Source organism: Heterocephalus glaber, unplaced genomic scaffold, assembly GCF_053883595.1.
Source record: "Heterocephalus glaber isolate CG9 unplaced genomic scaffold, H.glaber_assembly_v1.0 deba00001610, whole genome shotgun sequence".
NCBI classification, from domain to species: Eukaryota; Metazoa; Chordata; class Mammalia; order Rodentia; family Bathyergidae; genus Heterocephalus; species Heterocephalus glaber.
Window position 1 is genome coordinate 14,010,437 of NW_028258381.1, and position 24,399 is coordinate 14,034,835.

Sequence of the window (24,399 nt, forward strand, 5' to 3'; positions counted from 1 at the left end):
GACAAAATTAGATAACACAGCTAAGTCAACCCTTACTGAACTGTATAGCTTAACAGCTGCTTGATTTGTGGTTCATTATGTTTCACCTAAATTTTGAAACCATCTGTAAAGAAGCCAGAAGTAGCTGCAGGTCACAGGGCTGAGATGAATCTCACCCCGTACAGATCATCTGACAGGAGATGTCGCAGTTAATCCTCATAGCAGCTCTACCAGAAAACGATGTTTCAGTGCGTTGATTATCTTAGTCACCAGGGCCTGGTGCCATAACCCTGGGCCTTGGGCCACTGTGTCCTGTTGCACAACACCCACCCACTTGTGTGTGTGTGTGTGACCCATGCATGATGCTTCCTGCTTCCCAGGCCAGTCCTGCTGATGTCTGGAGAGTCCCTTGGGTCCCTTGCCCTCCCCTCTGTCTTTCTGACCAACAAAAGTGCCCCAGCCTTTCTAAGGATGTAGTTTACACTCCTTTCCAAGGAGGATCTTGAATCCTGGTAAAGGACTGACAGCCGGGGACAAGACATGTTGGACAGAAGCCTCCTTTAAATGCTGCACAACTCTTCGAAGATTGCTGGAGTAACTGTCCCGTCAAGCATCACTTCCTTTTTATCTGTGACTGTCTCTGAATTGGGCTCCTGAGGCCCTATTCCCTGTGCAGCCAGTTTAAAGTTAAAATACTCCGTATGCTTGTGAGCAGAATATTTTAAAAATTAATTTAATACCCAAGTGTCTCGTTATCCTGCACTTCCTTTGAATTTTTTACTGAATTCCAATTTAGGGCAAGAGGACCAGGATTGTCCACATCAGAAAACCCTTTTGTGGCTTTTTCTCCCCACTCTAAGAACTAGGCCTTTCGACCATGTCACTTGAGTAAGGCTTCAGTGTAATTCTTTTTTGAGGAGAGTTTTACGTCTTTTAAAATTGGTTGGGGAAGATGATACCATTCATCTTACTCCTAATTGAAATTTAGCATTAGATCCAGACAGAAGGAAAACATGATCGTGTCAGAAATATCTTGACTTTTCCCCAGTTGAAGAATGGAGCTATTTCCATTGGGATGCTGTGTGTTTTGTTTTGTGTGTTTAAAACCAGGATTCTGAAAGGAATCCCCAGCTTCCTTCAGACTCCCAGGGGTCCACAGCACAAATGAAAGTTTCAAACCTTTAGATTCAGTGAGATGAAGGGAATTAGGAAGAAGAGATTAAAGCATCAATCGTAGTCTCTATGTATTTCCTCTGTGATCATCTGAAAATCAGATTTTTCAGCCATACCTCAATGCCTCTTTCACAGACAAGTCTGCCTACTCATGTGCATTGTACACAGGCAAAAAAGAATAGAAGAAAATAATATTAAAAATAAAGTGATATTAATTTACTCTGGACTAAGCTTGGCTTCTAGGGAATTGACTTTGTCGTGTGCGGTATTTTAACAAGAGAGGGCACTTGAGAGTGTTTTGTGGGGTTGAGCTCAGAGCCACAGTTTTCTCCTGCCCTTTATCCAGCTGCCTGAATCTTTGTCTGATCTTGAGAATTTTGAGCTTTTGGGTCTCAGAATGAAAATGAACCCTTGAGTCACGAAGTCTCTAAGAGGACAGATTCATATTCATCTCTAAGAGCACATATTCCTGTGTTGCAGGGTATTTGATGAGTGCCCTGACATAGCACCGTATGATTGCTATCAGTAGTTGAAGATGAAGCCAGGTGTGTTGGCGCACCCCTGCAATCCCATCACTTGAGAGGCTGAGGCAGGAGGATTGCACATTTGCGACCAGCCTGGGATGCATAGCAAGACCCAGTCTCAAAATATATATATATATAAAAAAATAGTTGAAAAGGAGAACCCCGGCACCATGGGAGAGGCCATGTGGCCCTACTGATGGGGTCAGGGATGGAATTAGAATTCCAGTTTCCTAGCCCAGACTCCTTCCCATGCCTCATATTGATGATAAAAAGACATCACAGGGGTCAAGGCAAAGCCTTTGGGCTGACTTTCCAGTGTGACTCTGGCTCCCAGGGCCAGCAGGAAACAAATTTGAGAGAGATAAGTTTCCTAGAAACTTCTGGTTCCACTGCTGAATAATGGCTGCTGGCCAGCACCCACCAGCCTGCAGCAGAGCTGGGTGCTTGCAGCCTGTGGGAAACCAGCCCTGCAGGCCCAGCACAGAAGGGCCAGTGCCCTGAGGTCACCAGCCTGCTCCAGGTTGACTTGAACACGGGTTTGAGCCTGCTGCAGGCAGAGGGCAAAGAAAGAAAAATTTGTCAGCACTCATTGCTGCAGAGTACACCCCAAGTAATTTGTATTTTAAGTAATGGCATGAGTTCCAGGGGAACATCTTGGTTCTCTTGTCCTTTCTAAGGTGATTTCCAAGCACCCTCTTCCATCTGTAAGGGTGTGATTCAAACTCTTATGCACCTGCCACTGTGTCCTGGAGTCTGAGGGTTAGGAGGGCATTGCCAGCCACCTCCCACGCCCCTTCTTGGAGACCCACAGTACACACTGTGGACACAGCCCAGGTGCCATCTGTCTACCTTTCCTTTCCACTGGGAACTTGTAACCTCAGTAGTGGAACATCCTCTGACATCCGTGGTTGTCTTCTGTAGGTGCACAGAGAAATCATCATTCTCTGTCTCCAGGACTCTCCAATGTCATTCTCCTCCAGGGAAGAGAGCCAGTAGAATGAAGAGCCATAACATTTTGGGGACATTTACTTTGTAATGGGTCCCCTGCTGGGAAGTTTCCCTGTATTCAAACTTCCATCAAATTTTAAAGACGAATCGGGGAAGAAAGTGGTATTATCTTTGCTCCCCCTTTCTCTTTCCAAGCTTAGGATGAGCAATTTGGAAGATTTTTAAATCGGACTTCCTGGTGCCAAAGCTACCAAGGTCAACTGCATGAGGTTGATTTGTAAACAGAAACTGATTCTCAGGGACAAAAACATCATCTCAGTCCTGCTCACTCATTGCTCTAGTTTACTTATTTTTAATTAATGAATGAATCTAATTTTTGTGATGCTGAGAATGGAATTCAGGGCCTTGGACATACTAGACAAGTATAATAGTTCTACCATTGAGCTCTACCCCAGTTCTTCATTGCTACGGCTTAGATACAGAGGCTCCTAAAATGATACATTTCCCCAATAAATAATTACTATAATAGCCAATGCTTAAAAAGAGGGACCAAGATTTGTGTACAGAGTGCCTAACACACAGTGGATGCTTAGTCAGTGTGGGAATGAAGGAATAGTGACAGAGTCAGTAATACACCTGTTATCTCTGTACACACACACACACACACACGCACTTGGATTAAACAGGATCATTACATTTCCAGTGTGTAAAGGAAGAAATAGCTGTGTATTGCTCTGTTGTACTTCCACACCTTGAAAAGTGACCTGTTACCACAGCAACCATTAGACAAAGCTGGGTTCTCCTTGGTAGGAACCTACTCTCCAGTGGGAAACTCAGTCTCCCTGAGCAGCCACTTATGCTGCTCCATGACTGGGATGGAGCCAGCACAGGCAAAGGAGGTGAAGGGCTGCATCTCTGAGGTGGCTCCATCATCAGTCGTCTGCAGCCTGATTATTTAGCATGCCTCAGTCTCTGGCCCATGATCACTGAATTGGAAATGATGGCAGTACTCCCATAGTTCCGGGGAGGACCACCAGCATGTACACAATACCATCCTCACACAAGTAACCTGTAAGAACATTGTGGAGTCTGCTCTAGTGACCAAGATACTTTTGAGGGGGATCCTCATAATGCTTCTTCAGTGCAAATGTTTTTCCATTCTGAGTCACAGATGGCACAACTGGTTCAATTTCACATGCCCCCTAAAAGATTATCTGGAAGTTCTTTTAGCCCTTGTCAAGATTTGACAAAAAATGTTTGAGTTAATGGAAATATTTAAACTGATGTTAGATTTTCTTAATAGTATGGTTATAGAAAACAAGGTTAGGTATCTGCTTCAGTTACTTTTAAATTTTGAGACTTTGAGTCTGTGAATCCAAAGATTTAATTGCTAAATCTTGGAAGTAGCCCTTGTGCCCAACAATCAATGGACGGATACAGAAAATGTGGTGTTTACACACAATGGACTACTACTCTGTCATGAAGAAGGATAAATGTTAGCCATTTGTAGGAAAATGCATGCATCCTGAGATCATAATATTAAATGAAATGAATCAGAAACAAAAGATTAAATATCATGGTTTCTCTTATATGAGAAACTCAAAGTATAAATAAAGAGCAAAATAAAAGAAAACAGGGAGATCTTTCTCAAATGGGAAGCAGAACAAGAGATGAGGGGGGAAGGGAATAAAAATATGAAGATGTGCTATGTACACATACCAACTCCACACAAGGAATGTAAACATACCGTACCACAAATATGAACTAATAAAATAAATTTTAAAAAGAAAGTACCTAAGTGATATTCACTTGAAGGAGTCAGATGTTATTTCTCCTGAATGAAATAATTTCCCACTTACTCTTTAACTGTCTGTTTTTCCCCTCAAAGATTCAGTTTAATTATTATCATATTAAGGTTTAAAACGAGGCTGTAGGAAATTCAGCACACCTTAGACTGGTTCCATGCTTTGGTATTCCAGAGGTGGTCCTTTTCAAAAAGGATTTGGTGCTACACTTTAGCAAAAATATTATTGACACCTATAGAGAAACAGCTATGCAGTTGAACCTTAAGAGACTGTACTTAAAAATATATCCACCCGCTTGCTCCCAGCCTTTTAACAGTGTCTGATGGTTGCATGTTTGGGTTTGTTAACATGGGTAATCAGTAAACAAGATAAGTTCACTAAGTTTAATATTATTATACTGCTCTCCAAACATTCCCCTTATTTATAACAAATCATTCCTCTGGTCAGGGGCCAGGAGTTTATTATCCAATCCACAGTGTTTTAAAGCCTTGGTCCCTGCACCATCTGAGGAAAAGAACTGCCCGAAACATGCTAGAGGAAAACTTCTCTTCCTTGATGTTAAACCGTAGCTGAAGAATGCTTTTAGAAAAATTATGCAAGTTGTCAGGCCCCAAACTCACAATTTACCCAAACAGATCTTTTAATTTAGTAACATGGCCTTCTTTCCTGTCTCAGCTTTGTAATTCTTTGTATCTGGGAATTGAAAATCCACAGGCCTGCTCCACATTGTGCAATGAGCTTCCTTCCTAGGGAGGGAGATTCCATGTCCAAAGGCAACTTGTACATCGGTGGGAATTCATCTCTCTGGATGTCGTTCACAGAGACAGGTTTCAGCGAGACCAGGCTCCTGCCAGTCCCAGTACATCATGTAGTCTTCTGCAGTGATAGAAATTAACAGAAATTTTAGCTCTGAATGGCAGCACAAAAAAATTTATAGGAACTCACAGGAGCTGTTTTTGTTGCTCTAGAGATACAAATTCTAACACGTTTGTCAGTGGCTCTGGGGTCGAAGGAAGATGATGTTTCCCAGTTCGTGCACCAGCAGTAACGTACAGTGGTGAGGACAGCCTTCCTCCAGTGTGCTGAGAGGAAGTCCCCTCCCATGGCCCAGGCAAGAGGAGATGGATCCTGCCCCAGACCCAAGCCTCCGAGTCTCAGAGAGGCAGATGACACATATGGGTGTCGTCCTCCATGCCCTCCATACCACACCCCCTCGGCCTCTGAAAGCTCCCAGGCCCTTAGGATACAAGGTGGTGAAGTTAGCTCCCCTGGGGTATCTGTCTTCGATCTCGGGCCCACACAGCTGTCCCTGCTGTGTAGATGGAGCAATTCCCACACACTGGAGGTCTGCCTACTTCCTTCTCTGTTGCCTGTCCTGCATGGGCACAGAGGCTCTGCCATGGGGACAGCTGCTGCCACCTCTGTCCAGTTCTTCCATTTCTGTCCCGACTGCAGGGCCTTTGATTCTTCAGCTGGATTCTGACAACAATAAATAGAAAGAATGGTCACAGCTTGGGGATCTGGGATATAGTTTTGTTTATCAAGTATTTTATTGATTCCTTTCTTTTTTTTTTTCTTAAGGCTTTACACATTGAACTCAGGGCTTCACATGCTAAACATGAACTCTATTGTTTACCTCAGCCCACTATATATTTTTAAAAAAACACATACATATTACTATACCCAAACACAATTATTGCGAGGTTGCAAATGGAGCAGGAGGTGGGGAAGTGGAAAGAAAGTTGTTTCAAATCCAGACTTCCCTACTTAGGAGCTGAGTGTGGCTTTTGACAAATTGCTTGTCAGTACTAGGTGTGAATTTTCACATCTGCACTGCAGGGTGACAGCAGCAGTGCCCTCATCCATAGGTTGTTGAGCAGATTGGAAGCAAAGTGTTTCTACAAGTTAAACACTAACTAACGTGGGCTTTCACCGCATTACCACTTTTTTCCTAGGACTTGTTATTAAGCATTAACATTGTATATCTTTTATTTTATGTTTAAAAATTATTTATACTTTCGGTTTCTCGTATAAGAGAAATTGTGCAACATTAAGCTTGAGTGTCTAATTTATTTCATTTAACATTATGGTCTAAATGTGCATCTGTTTTCCTACAAATGACTGAAATTTATCCTTCTTTATGGCAGAGTAGTATATGTACTACTTTGTGCCATTTTGTATACATACAGTATTTTCTTGATCTGCCTCATAAATTAATAAATAAAAAAGAGATAATAGGAAATAGGGAGGTCTTTTGCAACTGGGAAAGGGATCCAGAGATAGAATAAAAAGAATTGAGATGTATTAAGTTCATGTACCTATCCCATGAGATTAATGTAACATTATGTATGGCAAATATGTACCAAAAGAAACTGAAAAAAAAAAAGACTTAATGATAAACTGCAGAAGGGAGAGAACTTTGGGCAAAGGTAGGTAGAGAAGACAGACCAACGTAGTCTTTCCATGGATAACATTTGGAGGTAAGCAAAGTAAGAAACGGGGCATCCAGTATATGACTTCACTGGAATGTCAGCGGCCTAACCGTGAGCACAAGACAATTTTCTAGCATAAATATATTTTTCTCTAAGAAGCTAATATAGCTAATCCATTGCTTACTGTGCCTAAACCATCTGCCTGTTAGTAATACGATGTGTGTGTGTGTCTGTGTCTGTGTGTGTGTGGAAAAGAGACAGAGCATGCATGTGTGTGTGTGCGTGCATGTGTGTGCGTGTGTAACTGCCTTCAGAGTTGATGCTGGGGGCCGAGACCATTGGCCACCACACATGAAGGTCAAAGTCATCAGTTCCATCACTTGGCTTGTGCACATTTAATTTTGCTAACATGATGTCATCAAACTGGGCCGTGAGGAAGGAAAATGGACGTGAAGCCTCTGCCCCCAGGCAGAGCTGGAGTGTGAGTTTAATCTGAAAGCCGAGGTGTAAATAAGTGAAACCCACAGAAGCTCTGGGCACTGGGGCTTCAGAAAGCCCCATGGTGAGAACAGACACTGGAGGCTGAGCCACCACTCAGCTCCACGCCAGAGAGGCAGCCCACACAAGCTTACTCCTTTTCCATTTGTTTCTTTTTGACTTTTAAAATAATCCCCTTTTGTCTTATTGTACTTAGACTGTGTCTTGTGACATTATCTAAAGAGTTTCTTTTCTTATCTTCCTTGTATTCCATGAAATGGCTTTTTGCTTTCATTCCAAATTACCTATATTCTGTTCTATATTCTTCAAAAATGTTTAGAGCAATTTAATAACCTCTACTCTCTCTAATGCCGATGTAAACTTTTGTCATTTTCCTTTTCTCTTAGGTAGATGTCAGGTACATATCATTTTAATGTACCTGAACAGTTTGGAATAGCATTGCATCACTCTTTATTCTCTTTTTTCTTCCATTAACTTTATGTGGTTTTTAAATGCACTCCTGCCTAGTGCTTGTATTTGGGTGAGGTGGGTTTTCCAGATCCTCTGCTATTCACTAACAAGTCCTTTTGTCCCATCTCCAGCTTTTTCATTTATTTCACTCCTGCTTTAGATCCTTTCCTCCAGCACAACTTTGCCACTTTTTGCCCTCATTGATTTCTCTTCTCACATGTCGGCCTTTGAGAGCTCTTATCTACCCACCTACTTCATTACCACTCCCCAGCCTCTGAATTCCCAGACATATCACTATGCTGCAACAGAATTTCAATCATACTATATTCATGTAAGTTCCCCAAAAGAGTCATGTCATGAAATCCCCAAACAATCAAGGGCTTTGTTTTGTATATGACTGTATCAAAAGCAATAACAATAATGACTTTTGTTGGGTAGATTGTTAATAAAGGCTGGCTAATGAATGAGCAGATGTTTATTTATACAACGTCACTTTTATTGGTTCAGGAGTTAACAGCAAACAACATGTGCTGCATAACATATTTGTGCTGTCCATATCCACTTGCAAGGGGACATGCAAAGAGGACCTGGCAATGTGAATCTGCAGGCTGCTCTTGTGGATATTTGTACTTAATGCCTGACACAATATCTTTGCGTTGAGCTGAAGAGTTGTCTAAGGTAAGTCCAGATCAATGGGGTCAGAGCTGAAATGAACATTTGTGTGCAGAAACATTATCTTCAGCTTTTTTCTCTTACAACTTTTAAGAGAAATTTAAAATTAAATACTCTTATTTCATTCAAAATTGATATCTTCATACAAAATAGCTGGGTTCTTTTTTTCACTCTTTCAGTTTTCCTAGCCAATAATTTACCTTTCTGCCGGCCATCAGAATACCCTGGGTCCAACCCCATGAGTGATGAGTGCCAACACAGCTATTCTCTAACTCAAATTCAGAAAGGAATAAGATGTACATAAGACACGACTCCAAAGTATTGCTTACTCTTTCAGCAATGATGACAATATTAAATATCATTTGAGTTTAATTATTAGGGCAGAAATAATCCCACACTCCCACTGGTGGTTGGGTCAGGGCAGAAGTTTCCAAATAGATTCAGCAAAATTGAAACAAGACCGCAGGGCAAGAAGCTCCAGAAGCCAGTCCCACTCACAAGGGAAAGAGACTCTGTCTTCACACATAAACATGCATTTTCAGTCAAGTTTTTAGACTTACCATATATTTAGAAGTTTATTTACTTGCTATTTTATTTTGCATTCCACTTTTTAATTTTAAGATGAATGTCCCTCTAACTGCAATGTATCATCTTGTAACTTCCTATTGACAACGTTGAACTTGCCCTCCTTTTTTAAAAGAGAAAATATTTATTTTGCACTTATTCCTGAAGACAATGTTTTACCCAACACACCAGCTGTTTTTTCTCAGCACTTTGAGAGAAGTACTCTGTTGTCTTCTGAAATTTATTTTTCCTTGAAGAGGAGCCGCTGCCATTCTAAGAACTATTTTGGGAGTAAAGGAAGGGATTAGCAGCCTTGCCTTTGTACCACAGTTTGGGTTTTTGCTTTGGCCCAAATGATGTGTGATTTACGCACGCGCACACACACACACACACACACACATGCACGCACCTTCGTGCATGAATGTTCACACGTGTACAGGCACATGGAGGCAGAGATACACACATACACACGCTCATGTACTCATATGTCTACACGCACACAGTTATTTGGGTTATATTGGTTATTACTTATCCTGATCATGTTTTATTTATTCCTGCAGTTACTCCTTCAGTGTCTAAAATGTGCAGATTTTATTCATTGCTTTTCATAGCCCTGGATAAGACTTGATGCAGATTCCTTGGCTTGATGTCTCCCCACAGGGGAGTTGTGCAACTTCGGTTCCCTATCCAGTTGGTGGCAAAGGCTCGGCATCTCACTTTTCCATAGCCATCTCATTTTTCACTTTCCAGTGCTGCAGGAACACACAGGACATCTGTCTGTCTTGGGCATGCTTCCCATGCTGCAGCCCTTGGCAATGTCTTCCGTCCCCAGGTGGGGAGGACCCCACTGGGGTGGACGCCACTTGGGTGGACCCCAAGCAATCTATACCAGTGATGGTTATTTCTGTGACTTTTGCAAAACCAGCCCATACACACTCACCTCTTGTCTCTCACAGCTTTTAATTTCTGTCTCTTAGACCTGAGAATTCTCTTTTGTTTACTTTAGGCTCAGCTCTAAAGTAATTAATTTCTACTCTAATTTAGGAATTGTTTCTGTGCCACGTAATGGCAGAGATCATCCTCATTTAGTTTAGCTTATTGCTACAATTCGCAAATACATATACCTTGCCCATTTTTCTGTTTTAAATGTGATGACTTATTTTCTAAATTAGAAACACTTTATAAACAGTGGAGATTGGCACTGTCATAATTTTTGCAGCATTATTTCCCCTATTATTAAACATAAAATAAATGTTATCTTTAGAAAAGGCTTAGTTCTACAGAAAAATTGAGCAGAGTTCCCATTTCCTGTACAGTTTCTCCATTAGTAGTATTTTCTATCAGTGTCTCAGTCAAGGACCTCCAGAGAAATGGAAGTGATAGGATGCATATGTAAAGATAAGCAGATATTTATGATAAGGAATTGGCTCACATGATCAGAGACTGAAAAATACCCGGGTATACAGGGACCAGGGTGGAAAAACCAGTGGTTAAATTCTAATCTGAATCCAATAGGTTCAAAATCCAAGCAGAACCCTTATTTCATCTCAAGTCTGACAGTAGAAATAAGACCAGCATCCAAGCCCAGGATGCAGGCAGAGGTGTTCCCTCTTACCATGACTTTTCTTTTTTTTTGGTACCAGGAATTGAACTCAGGACCTTGCGCTTGCGAAGCAGGTGGCAGCACCACTGAGCTAAACCCCTGGCAACCATGACTTTTTATTTTAAGTCTCAGGCCCTTACTTCTTTCTTTTTCTGCTTGTTTTTTTTCTTTCTTCTCCTGATATTCCCATGATGCCCATGCCACACGTTTTGAAATTTTTCAATTCTTATTGGATATTTTGTCCTAGTTTTTCCTCATTCCTTTTCTTTTCCTTTGCTTTCCTGTGGGAGGCCAAAGGAGACTGACCTCCTTGGTGAGCACTATGAAGAAAGAAGGAATGCGAGTGCGCTGACATACTTCAGGGAAAGGTAAAAGCACCTGCCAGCCTGTTGTTTACCTGGACAAGTACCATTTAGGGTGGGAGACAGATGAGTCCTGTGTAACTCTGATGGCTTGTACCTGTGTCTGAATGAATGAATCCAAGGTGCACCAGTCACTCGGGGCTCTATGTCTAAGTGATGCAGCAAGAATACACAATAAGACAGGCCTTTGCCTTGCCTCCATGTCTTTTTCCACAAAATGTTTTGTTCCAGAAATGTAACAGTTTGTGCTGCACAGTGCTCCTGCCCAATGTAGCAAAGTGTTTTGTAACTGTATGAACTGCAGACCTCTCAAGAATGTTCTGTTAGCTCTGCCCCTTTCAGGAATATTCTGTTGCTGGCTCCTCTGCTTCAGTGAGCATGCTCACATGGCATATGTTTCAGGAATGTTCTGTAACTCTGCCCTTCTGCTTCAGTGAGCATGCTCGCCTACCCTGTAGATCCCTATATAAGGAGGCTCCCAGTTCTAGTCAGGCTCTCAAATTTTGGAGTATGAATGCCTCTGAGCCCTCTGAAGTACCTCTTTGAGTGACTTTCAGATCCACAAGTCTTCAAATTTTGGTAGTTTTGACCCAGAACTGTAATACTGAGTTGTAACACTCGGCTGTGCCTCAGAGCTGCGGCACTTGGCTGTGACACTGAGCTGTAATACTTGACCATAGCACTGAGCTGCTCTGCTTTGCCACAACAGAAGGGAGAGAAGAGCCCCCTGGCCCTCCATATTTTAACCTGATTCTGTGTCTCTTTACTCTTCATCCTCATCACCTCGTGGTCAGGTTGGAGCTTGTAGGCTGATTCCTACACTTTCCCATTTGGGAAGTGTCCACTGACATGTCTTCCAGCTCACTAATTCTTTCCTCAGTCGTGGCCAGTCTCTTGATGAGCCCATCAAGATAATTATCCCTGTGTGTTACAAACTTTTTATTTCCAGCATTTCTTTTTGATGCTTTCTTAGTTTCCATCTCTCTGCTGGCTTTGGCCATCTGGTATTATGCGTTGACCACTTTTTGAGTAGAATGCTTAGCATATTACTCATAGTTATTTTCAATTCTCAGACTGATAATTTCATAATCCCTCTCATACATGACTCTGGTTCTTTTTTTGTTTTGTTTTGTTTTAACTGACAGGTAATAATTGTACATATTAATGGGACAAAATGTGATTTTTCAGTACATTTTTACTATGTGGAGAAATCAAATCAACTAACATATCCATCACCTCATGCATTTGTCGCTTCTTTCTGGTGAGGATATTAAAATATTCTCTTCTGGCTATTTGGAAAAACTCAATAGAATATTGTTAGTCATAGTTGCCATCTGTGCAGTGGAACAATAGAGCTAGTCCTCCTCTCTAACTGTAACATTGTACCAGTAGCTTAATCTCTTCTACACCCTTTCCCCATCTTTCCCAGCTTCTGCTGACCACTCTCTTTCTATTCTCTTCTCCTGAGAGATCAGCTTCTTTGAGTTCCACATGTGAGTTAGATCGTGTGATATTCTTCTTCCTGTGCCTATGAATGATTTCTTTTCGGTCTTTGCCTATATTTAAGATGGTCAATTTGAAGTCTCTGTTAAGTTCCATGCCTGTGTTCCTGCAATGGAGTTTCTATCAATTTGTGTTTTGTTCCAGTGAATGGTCCACAATTTCTGGTTTCTTTTTGAGCTTTTCAATTTGGAATTGAAACTGACATTTTGACTATTACAATGTAGCAATACTGGAGGTCAGACTCTACTTTTCCTTAGGGTTTGCTGTATACTGTTGATCATCCGATTTTTTAGTGATTATTTCCAATTGTTTTGTAAATATTGTGCTCCTTATCATATGTGGTCACTAACACCCCTGTTCAGCTTTTAAAATTTTATTTTTGCAGTATTGGTGATTGAACCAGGACCTTCATGCTGAGCTTTATCCCAAGCCCTTTTTAATTTTTTAGTTTGAAAATAGGATCTTGCTAAGTCACTAAGTTACCCAAACTGGGTTTGAACTTGGCAGTCCTTTTGCCTCAGCTTCTCAGAGTTCTGGGATTACGGTTGTGCTCCACCACACCCATCTCTGTTCTGCTATCTCACAGATTGGCCTGCCGTCAACCTGGCAGAGAGTTAGCACAATGTTTGGGGTCTGGGTGAAGTCCATGGCCTAGCCATCTTTGCAGACAGGCTCTGAGCTGGGGTATTCCTTCACTGCCACCCTGGGCATGTGTTACTCTGCTTGGCATCCACTTCTGGCACAAGTGGGGAACAAAGATAATCAAAGGTCTGAACCAAAGTGTTTTTAGCATTTTCTGAGTGTGCAACCAGTCTGGCGCTTGCCTATGGTGCTCTAGTTCCCTGTACATGTGGAGGCCTTCACAGCCTTATTCCCCACATCTCCCATTGGCAGCCCCTTCCCAGATGTGTGGTACTCTCACCCACTTGCCACATCTACTGTCCCTCTGGCCCCAGAGGCCTAGGAGTACTGGGTTTCTGAAGGGCTTTGATCAGATGCCACCAGAAAGCCACTTTAGCCTGCAGGGCAGCATCAAGACCTGGGCAATGGGAGAAGCAAGATGGGCAAACACAAATGCTGCAGTTCTTTTGCCAAGACTTAAAAGCCTCTTTTTGTCAATAAACATCCCTTTGCATTGTTGGGTTTTCATTTGATCCAAGAGTTTTGAAAATAAACTTACATGGTCAGTGTTTTGCTAGCTTAACGGTAGCCTCAGTGAAGGGACCCCTCTTGGTGGCCCCCACTTCCCCATTACCACAACCTTACCCCTTTGTTCACATTCAAGGGCTCCTTCATTGTTGGTAAACCAGATTCAGTAATCTAATTTGTGAAATAACTGTTACTGCAATTTTCCAGACCCTATTTATACATTGTGGATATATTTCTATCAAGTAAAAAAAAAAAAAAAGAAAAGAAAACCACATAAAGTTTACCATACAAAGGAATAGAAGTGTTGAACAGGACAGAACTATAGAACACTTATTGTCTCTATATGGTTAATTTAATGATGAAAATGCTGGGATCTAAAGCAAGGAGGCTCACGTACTAATGTTCTCACCAAGCACATAGGGAGTACACCCCACAGATCGTGAGAAAATATACAATTCTCTCTGTTACTGAACAGACAGAGATGAGCCAGGGCCCAAGAGGACAGGAAAGGGAAGAAGAAAGCGTTACGCTGCCTGGCAAATCTGCTACCAAGTCTGTGCAGTGATGATGACCCAGGGAAGGCAGCAAGGGGAGATCTTAGAAGAATTAGGCAGTGGTTCATCTTGATTTTTCCAAGAAGCCATAAAGTAGCAGTAGGGAACATGTGTTCACTCTTTAAAAAATCGGTGCATGACTTTTATGATTGTCCTTGGCGGCAACAAATCACGTTTTTAAAGCAGTGATTTTTCATTAATCAATTCATTCATTTACCAGGAAATGATTCTGGCATCACCGCAAAGGAAGCTATCAGGAGGAGGACAACTGAGTCGCTCAATTGCCCCTGCTTAGGTGGGATATAATTATTAGTTACAAAAATCCCTTTTGAAGGAAATGATCTTGTTATTTAAAGCAGCTGTTATGATCTTCAGAGCTACCTATTTTTACTCACAGAAATCCTGTTACCTTTTAATTTTAAAAAAGTATGTGGGGATGAGATGCAGATGTTTGTACTTGTACATTTTATGGAGACTGTAAGGGACTTGGCAAAGTAACAAACCTCATACATGGATTTGAAGATAGATTCTAGGCCTTGTGTTGTATTTCTCAGTTTGGTTGATTTATTCATTCATGTACTCATTTATTCAAGATTTGCTAAGCAAGGTGCTGGGAAGCACAACTGAAAGGCTCTGTAAGGTGCTGCCCAAAGTGAAGCCACCGACCGAGCAAACAACTGCAAAAGTCCAAGTGGTGTCTGTCCGCAGAAGTTCAAAGCGGGGTGCAAAGCTGCATGTTGCCGACGGGAGCTCTCCAGGACCCCTTCTGTCGAAAACAAACTGGGGACTGTGTGGCCCAATATGTGCTCTACCTGCAGCTCCAGCATGGGGCCTAACAGGCGGCGCCCCAGGTAAAGAGAGAAGTCACTACGCTCCGGGGACGGCTGTGTACATGGAGACCCCATGGGGGACCGTCTGACAGCCTGAGTTCTGCTGGGGGCGTCCTGTGAGTGGACGTCCTATGTGGTCCCCAGGGGGGCAGCAGTGCATCAGGCTCAGGCCTCAGCCAGCTTCCTGTGTGCTGGGAAAGCGCTCCGGGCACTCACATCCGAATCTCCCAGCGCTCCTGGGACCGTCATTTCTCCACTGCTAATGCGTTCTGCTCAGGTAAGATGCTGAAGGTTGTTCATTTTTAAAGAATGACTGTTTGTGCTTGGGAAATCCTGGGGAGAAGGTGTAACTTGTGATCTGGAGTTTGAAGAGTTTTCAGAAGAGAAGTCTGCTGCTGTAGCCAGGTGCTAGAGACCGGAAGCAGGAAGTCAGAGAAGTATCTCAAGAGGGCAAGGCGTTGTGTGTGACTTGAGAACCATGTGACAGGGGCCATCCAGGGAGGGGAGACGCTCAGGCCAGGGGACCCTCGTCCTCGTGGTCCTCCCATGCCAGGACTCACAGCTCAGGTCTTTCCTTGGACACTATGCAGCCACTGAGACACACAAACAGAGCTGCATTGTGAAGATTTCTGAAATCGTCATGAAAGATGTGTTGGCTGTCAGAATTAGCAAATCAAGAAGCACAAAAGATAACTGGACATAGTGCCGTGCACCTGTAATCCCACCACTCTGGGAGGTTGAGGCAGGAGAATCACAAGTTCTAGCCCAACCTGGATAACTTAGGAAGGACTTGTCTCAAAATAAAGGAAAAAAATTTTAAAAGGTTGGGGATGTAGCTCAGTGCAAAGGCTCTCCAGCATTGCAAAATAAATTTTAAAATTAATTAATTAATTAAATTTAAAAGGGGGACTGGAGTAGCTCAACATGAAAGCCCTGGTTTCAATGTGAAGTATTGCAAAAAAACCAAAAAACTAAACCAAACAAAACAAACAAGAAAACAAGGTGCCCAATTAAAATTGAGTATCTTTTAAAAAAGTTTTACTGAAAGTATGTATGATATGGTTGTATTCAACTGCTGTGTGGCGTATCTGAAATTCAGTGTAAACAGGCACTGGCAATCTTCCGCAGAATCGGGGCCTCCATGTGACCTGGCTCCTTCATGGCAGGGCCAAGACTGCAGCTCTACATGACGCTGATCGCTCATCTTTTGGCCTTGAAATCATCTGCTAAGAAGAAAAAGATAGGTTTTCAGGCTTGTATGGGGAGCGCTGGACAGATGGAAACTCACAGAGATGGGCTGTGAAATGACAGAAACGGACTTTCGGATCCATCCTTCTTCCCCAATTCTCCTTCCCCTTGTCCTCACAAGTCACTCAGGGCCCCACTTGTCTTGCTACAGGCCTCTTGTTGAGTAATCATCCACTAAAGAAGTAGCTGCAGCAAATTTATCATTTTTAAAAATTAAAAACTCAAACACCAGCTGCGTACCGTTTCTGGGAATCACTGACTGTGGTACTTTCTTGTTTGTGTGAACAGCCCCTGCTGCCCACCTTCTTGGTGGTGCCAACCCCTTTCTGCCCTCTGTAAGCCACCAACTGGCTCATTACCTAAAATCCACTTTCAGGTGGAGCCTGGCCTCAGGCCTTGCTGCAGTGAGTCAAAGGAGCTGAAATAAATTAGTTTATTCCCTACACTGTTGGCCATAGTGAGGGTTGTACAGTTGGCACCACGCTGAGAGAGGATCACTGTGCTGTAAGCAAGGGCTGCCTGGAACTTCCAGAAATCAGGAGGCTCCTTGACCAACTTCCATGTGAATTGAGGAGTCTGCAGTCCCAGTAGCTGCTAGAGCCATGTCATAACCAGGAGGGATGAGTTTGTCTATGGTTGTAGCCATCAAGAGAAAGAAATGAAGACAGAGGAGAACTTGGGTCCCAATTATTTTTTGTTTTATTTAGTTATGGGTCTGGGCTCAATTGAAACTATTTTTTAACCTGAGGCCCTTTGTTCTCTGAGCTAATGATTTTCCAGATTCTGTCCCTTGCCATCATAATCCCCTAATCCTCCAGGCATGTGTTTGTATTTGCGTTGCTTTTCTCTAGCTGCTGGAAACAAATGAGTTATTTCCTCTTTAAAAAATAGTTTTTTTCTAGTATAAGTAATTACTTTTTGAGGTAAAGTTGATGTGAGAAAACTACATATATTTAAGCTATTTGATTTCATGAATTTTGATGTACGTGTATATCTGAAGTCATCCCCCAATCAAAGTAACACAGCTGAGGACACAACATGAGATTTACCCTCTAATAAGATTTTAATGTTCCCAATGTTGCTGGCTATTGCCTCTGTGTTCTCTAGTGAAGCCCCAGAGTGTCTTCATCCTGCGTAATTTAAACTATTCTCATTGGACCACTTCCTATGTCTTCATTTCTCCAGCTTGTGACTGATGCATTTGACTTGGCGAAATGTTGTCCAGGTTCGTCCATGTCGTTACAAGGGGAAGATATCTCTCTTTTTAAGTCGGAATAGTATGGCATCATATACCACATTGTCTTTGTCCATTCATCAGCCAGTGGAACTTTAGGTTGTTTCCACATCTTGACTGTTGTAGATAACATTGCCGTGTGTGGAAGTAGTGGAAGTGCAGGCTTCTCATCCAGGTCCCAACTTCATCTTTTCTTTGTTTGTTTATTTTTGGTATATATATATACACACACACACAGAAGTGATACTTTTGCATCATATGATAGTTCTATTTTTACTTTTGTGAAAAATTTTCACACTGCTTTGTGTAGTGGATGCACCATTTTACACTCTTACCAAGAATGTACACGGGTTACATTTTCTCCACCTGCAGTCTTTACCTGTTGTTTTCTGATGAGCCATTTTAGTGGAAGCTTGAGGTGATATCTCATTGTGGTTGTGATTTGTGTCTCCATGATTATTAGTGATGTTGAGCACCTTTCAGCATACCTGTTGGGCATGTGTATGTCACATGCATGTGTATGTCACATGCATATGTATTTTTGTTTACGTTGCCTATGTTACCGGAAGACTAATGTCATGAGATTTCCCCTGTTTTCTTCTAGTTTTATGGTCTCAGGCCATATGCTTACATCTTTAATCCGTTTTGAGTTGATTTCTGTATATGGTGCACGGAAAGCATGTGACTCCCTGGGGACTGTGTGCAGGACTGTGGTGTGCTGAAGCTATCAGCCTGTACAAGGCAGATAAACTTTGCAACATTGCCTGCTGCATCTCATTAAAGGGTGGAGAATGGCTGAGATGGTGGATTGGCCAAGATCATCAGCAGAATGTGCATTTTTATATCTCCATGAGAATGTAAGGTCAGGCTATTCAGGAAATTGTGGGTGACAGCTTGGGGCAGAAGACTGGCTCTTTCTTGGGGAAACATCTCAATGGAAATCAACAGAGGGGGCTGTCCCCAAGACCCCACCATTGGGGTGGTAGAGGAGCTGTACTAGTCCAACATGGGGACACCAGCAAGTCTGAGGGTGTGGCCTTGCAGCATTATCCACATGAATTAATCGCCCCAGCAGAGCCTGACCCATCCCTGTACCTGCCACATGCCCTCATCACAGGAAACCAACCTGCTTCAGTTCAACAAATATCACCTTGTATAAGCTGAAGGGTTAGAACATTTTCAACCTTCCTTTAACTTAACCATGTTTTTCTTTTTTTAATGTGGGTTGGGAAATTATAACAAGCAACATATTCCCCCAAGAGACGGAAAAATGGATGGTTTCCATAAAAGGAGAAAAGAAACAATTTCTGTTTGAATTAAAAAAAAAGGCAGCCTGAAGTCTGTTATGATTTTTTTGTTTGTTTCCTATAACAAGCTGAAAAAAAATCAACCACAACAGAATCATTTGATCACCTCCCAACTTGGCACATAGCAATTACCAAGTGCCCCTGTCCTTCCAGTCTCTCTTGCCAAAATTATTTTTCAAAAAGAAGAAAAAGAAACGAAGTAGCATCGCCCCAGTATGTCTTAGTATTTAAATTACAGCCACAAAAACACAACCTTTAGCAACTGCATGATCTTTCTCTCGGGAGCACCGAGAATGCTGATATAGTGAAATATTGGGGGGCACGCCCCAAATTCAAGGCCAGATCCTTAGGTAGATCTGTGATATTCAGACAGGGACTCTACTGTAAGACTTAAAATGTACCAATGAAAGAATTTAAGCAAAAAAAAAAAAAAAGATCTTGGAATGATCAAGCATGTCAGAGCACTTTACCAAGGTCAAATGCCTAAGGATAGCAATGTTGAAGCCAATCTGTATTTCCGCACATTTCCGTTCCCCCTAGGTATTTTTGAGCACTGACCATGTGGTGACTGGGATGACTGCCTTTATGTTCAGCTTGAATATTTCAATAAATACATGAAGTATGCAGCTGTGTCCATAACACTTATGACAAATTCGATGTTCCTCCAGTGACTTTTTTTTCCCCTCCTCCTCAAATCAAAACCAGGACCCAGAATCTGAAAAAATATTTTAGGGGCATCATTCTGGTTGTGACTGTCATTGAGGTGCCAAGACACTGGAAGTTGTGACATGATTTGGAAACACTTTGGTACAGAGGAAATGCGTCTTAAGATGGCTAAAGCTAAACCCAGGAAAAGCCAGGCCCAACTGGAGATGATGATGTAAGTGTGATTCACGTTTCTGCTTGTCTCGTGAGCAGTGACTCTGTTGGTCCTGGAATGCCTTTCCAAGGAGGGCTGGGCAGGAAGCAGCTTCTGAAGACAGAGATTGAGGGTCCCTGCGAATTACTGACTGTCCAGGGTAATAAATACAGTGGCTTCCTCCAGGGCAAATGTCCAGTTTGCTTCTGGCTCCTTTTGCAAGATCAGTATTCTCTGAGCTTGGCGTTCCCCAGCTATGAGGTAAACATGGTATGTGGGCTGCATCCACTGTACTGTTTGTCTACACCCCCATGGGATCACTGGGGGACAAGGGGAATGGCTGCATCCTACATTACAGGGAAAATATCCCAGCACCCCAGGGATTGCAGGCTGTCAGCACGCCGGCTCCAGAGCACCCAGGAGGGTCGGTGCTTGTGACCATGCATCACTGACAATGGCACCTCTCCAGGTTCTTTGGGGGAGACATCGTAGAGCTGGAGTTTTCCAGACCCCAGGCAATCCATGATCAAAAAATCATGCTTCTCAACCAGATTCCTACTGTTCTTCTGGTGGAGCCGGTCTGCATAGGCTTATCAAATTATAACTGGTCTCTGGCCCCTGGGCACTTCTTGGGCTGGGCGGAAAAGCCAAGCTCATGGAGGACAGAAGGGAGGTAGTAGGGTGTGGTCAAAGGGCACCAGACTGTAGTTTGGAAGGCCATCTGCCCTTGACACTTGGATGAACTCCATAGGAATCCAATCAAATCCCTTGGTTTTCATTTCCACCTTAGAGTACTTTGAGATGTGTGGCTTTCACCATTTCCCTCCGCAGAATTATTTATTCAAGCAAAATCATGAGTGTGACCGTAGATCACTGAGGAACAGAACATCCCCAGCAGGTGGGGCCTCAGGCCTCCCCACCCTGTCCCTGCTTGGTCATGAGCTCTCATGCCATGGGCTCTGGAGAGAGCAGCAGGGCACCACAGGGCAAGCTGTACGCGCTCAGAGGGACCTTCTTGCTCTGATAATCTCGTATCCCCAGATACACGAATGTCTTGAGACAATGAGAGCCCACAGATGTTCTGTGGCATGCTTGTGGTCTTCAGCCCACATCCATCAGATGGGAGAAAAACAAAGCAGCACCATGAGTGAACTATGGCATCTAGTTCTAACCTAGGCTCCGAGTAGTCCCTTCTTCTCCATAGGGGATACATTCAAGATCTCCAGCTCATGGGTATATCCAAGGATGGTACCAAACCTTTGTAAACCACATCATTTTCTATATGTAAATGCCTATGTAAAGTTTAATATATAAACTAGGCACAATAAGACAAATACAAAAACTACCAAAGTAGAACAAAGATGACTACAGTCAGCAGTAGCTGTCAGGTACTCTGTATTTCAAAATAGTCAGAAGAGGGATTTCCATTGTTCTTGCTGCAGAATAAATGGTCAGTGTTTGAAGTGATGGATACACTACCCTGAAGCGCTCATTACACAATGGGCAAATGTATTAAAACAGCACACTGTACCTCTAAAATAAGCATAAATGTTATGTGTCAATTTAAAAGTTAGTCTAATTTGTTTTGCATGCATTTTTGTAGGTCAGTAGTTGTTGATGACTTTATTTTTAATAATTGAGTTCTGAATGATTATTTGTAAATAGTAATTATTGACCATATTCAACTTCTGTAGTATTTATTTTCTATACATGTTATCTTCTGAACATCTGGCTACATTTTTAAAGCTAATTCTAAAAATTTATTCCCTCTCAGCCATTTATTCCCTCTCAGGCAATTATTGAGTATAATTAACATATACAAATTGTCCATGACAGAATAGTTTTTAAAAGTGCTCAATTACCAGAACCTGTAGTTTTATGTGGAGGAAGGTACAAACTAGGGCATTTTTAGGTAGGAGAGAAAGGAGAACAGAAAATCTCTCCACAAGAGTTAGACTTAAGATATCCTTTGAATCATTAAGGAAATCAAAGACAGACGCAGAAGGAACCACATGGCTCATGGAAAAACAAACTCCACTTACCTCTCCCCTGTGGGATTGCTTGGGTTTTCCCAAGAGCAGAGCCCTTGTGAAAGAGCTCACCTTTGAAGTTGAAGGATGCATGGGCTCTCATCCCCAGATGGCAAGGCCCCAGTGAGGTGAGCTGATATCCAGATGAGGGGAAGACTTGCCGGACCGTTTCTGCTCTTCTCTCCCATGTTAGAGGTTTCCATGATCCCCATGTCCCAAGGGATACTTTGTACTTAGAAACGTGTGCCAGTCCTGAGTACACATAGACTGCAGCGCCCCTGAACCCTGGGAAAGGATGCATCTGGGAGATCATCTGGGGAGAAGAGACCCTGGCAGGCACAGGGCTGAGTCAATAGCAATTTCCAGAGAAGATTAAGCTCACTGAAGTTTTCTCAGGAGTCACCCACAAAGCACTGGCTCTTTGCTCCTGTGTGCTGAGGTGTGTGGGAATGGTGCGCGGCTTTGGAGCCTCTTCAGCTTTTGGATTTTCCAATGGCAACGGTGTTAAAAATAGCACAGAGAGGCAGTTACTTGGTTCTTTTAATGCACTGATGGATATAAATCCTTCTAGGAGGGAGTCTGTGGTCCTCTAGGGAAGCTCTGCTGGGCCATGGATACTTGGGACTGTCTTACCCATGCACAATGAACACGATTCGATCAGAGGTCACGCTGGGGAGGGGGTCCTCCTAGCTGTACATGTGACAGAGTAAGTTTCCCTGGAGTCTGTGCGGTGTTGTGGGATCCTGAAGTTGCCTCTCCTTTGCTTGAACATCAGCGTCCAGAAGCTTCCAGAAGCCACACAGCAGTTCTGGTTTTAAAAACTCACGTCTGATTGGACAACTTGTCTTGGAGAACCAATGTGAAAGCCCTGGGAAGTGCTGGAGCAACCTCAGGGAGATTTCTAGCCTACTCAACGTTAGAACTTTCCAACCCTGGAAGAAAAAGCAATCCACTTCCATCAATTCTTCCCACTAAAGTAATGGAGCTGCTGCCTCATGGACACCCACAACAAAGCCAGAATAAAAAGGTTTTTTGGAGAAGTAAATAGTTGATTTGTTTTCTCTACATGATGTGAGGAATTGGTTGGAATTACCCATCTAATGGATTTTCTGGCAAAGATTTTAGAGTATCTTTTTGTGTAAGGCAGGTCAAATGAGATGATTTGTTTTGCTTTCTCTGCAGTTACTAAGAAAATGGACATAATTTCTGGACCAAATATCAGATCACAATGTCTTAAAGGATGTGAGCATGAAGCCTGTACTCAGATGGAATCAACAGACTGCTGGACCTTGAAGAAGGATGCGAAAGGAGAGCCACCTGCCGAGAGCCCAGATGCCCCTGGTCCTGACACAAGGCTTCCTGGCCCTGTACCAGAGCAAAGCCCCATGCTCCACCAAAGGAAGGTTCTCTACTAGGTGACTCGTGGCGGCGGGGGGGGGGGGGGGCTCTGCAGGCAAGATGCATTGCAATTCCAATAGGAAGATTCCTTTCTTACTTTAAATTTTGTGTCCCAGCACTATTTTTTTTGGAGCAACCCAATTACTATTGCAAGTGTCCTATAATATGGAGAAAAATTGAATTTTGAAAATTCAAATTTGTTCATTTAGGGCAATGAATACCAGATCTACCAAGAGGTGCATTACTAATAAAGGTGGTAAAATATCACATTTAAATCACTATTTTAGTTAAATAAAATCCAGCGAGCACTTTGAATGTTCCAGGGCCACCTAACAGACTAGAAAAAAATAAAAGCAAAGAAGCCATTTCATTTCTATTTCATTTGCCATGTATCAACTGCAATGTAATCAGCCAATAATTTTTAAAATATTAAATTGACAAATCATATGTATTCAATGTGATGATTTGATATAAATATACATGTGTCACCACTGTGTTGTACATTAGATCGCAGAACATGTTCACCTTATAATGAAAGTTTGGACTTTTCTATTATGTCCCTATTTCCCTCTACCCACTAACCCCTGTCAACTACTGCTCTATTCTGTGCTTCTGAGTGCAACATTTTTTAAACCTCACATATAAGTGAAATCACATAATATTTGTCCTTCTGGCTTTTTGTCTTATCATAATGTCTTCCAGGTTTATTCATATGATCACAAAAGCCAGAATGTCGTTCCTTTTGGGGCTGAATAATATTTCATAATATTTATCACATTTATCATATGGGTATCACATTTCACTTTCCATTCATTTGCTGATGAACTCTCTGATGGATTCCTCCTGTTGGCCATTGTGGTTAATGCTGCCATCAACATGGTGTGAGGGGAGGTGTACTTTTTATATACTCATTTCATTTCTTTGGATGTAACCCAAAAATGGGATGACTTCCCAAAATTGTATCAGCAGCCAAGCCTTCAACATAATAGGCCTTTTGGAGCACATTTCAGACACAAATCCTAACAGTTGAGCCATTCGTCTATAGGAGATCTGCAAGGGACTTCATGTAGTCATTCAAAATATCTAACTGAAATAAGTCCATTCCATCTGATGAGAAACAAGTAATTCTCAGAGGAAGTCTAGCTTTCCAGGACTGAATTACCAAATCTCGGAAGAGAGCTTGATGTCCAAACCACCAGTCATAGGTGATGTTTACTGAGGACTTGCTATGAGGCAAGCACTCTTCTATGCTGGCACATGTAAGCATCTGAAACATT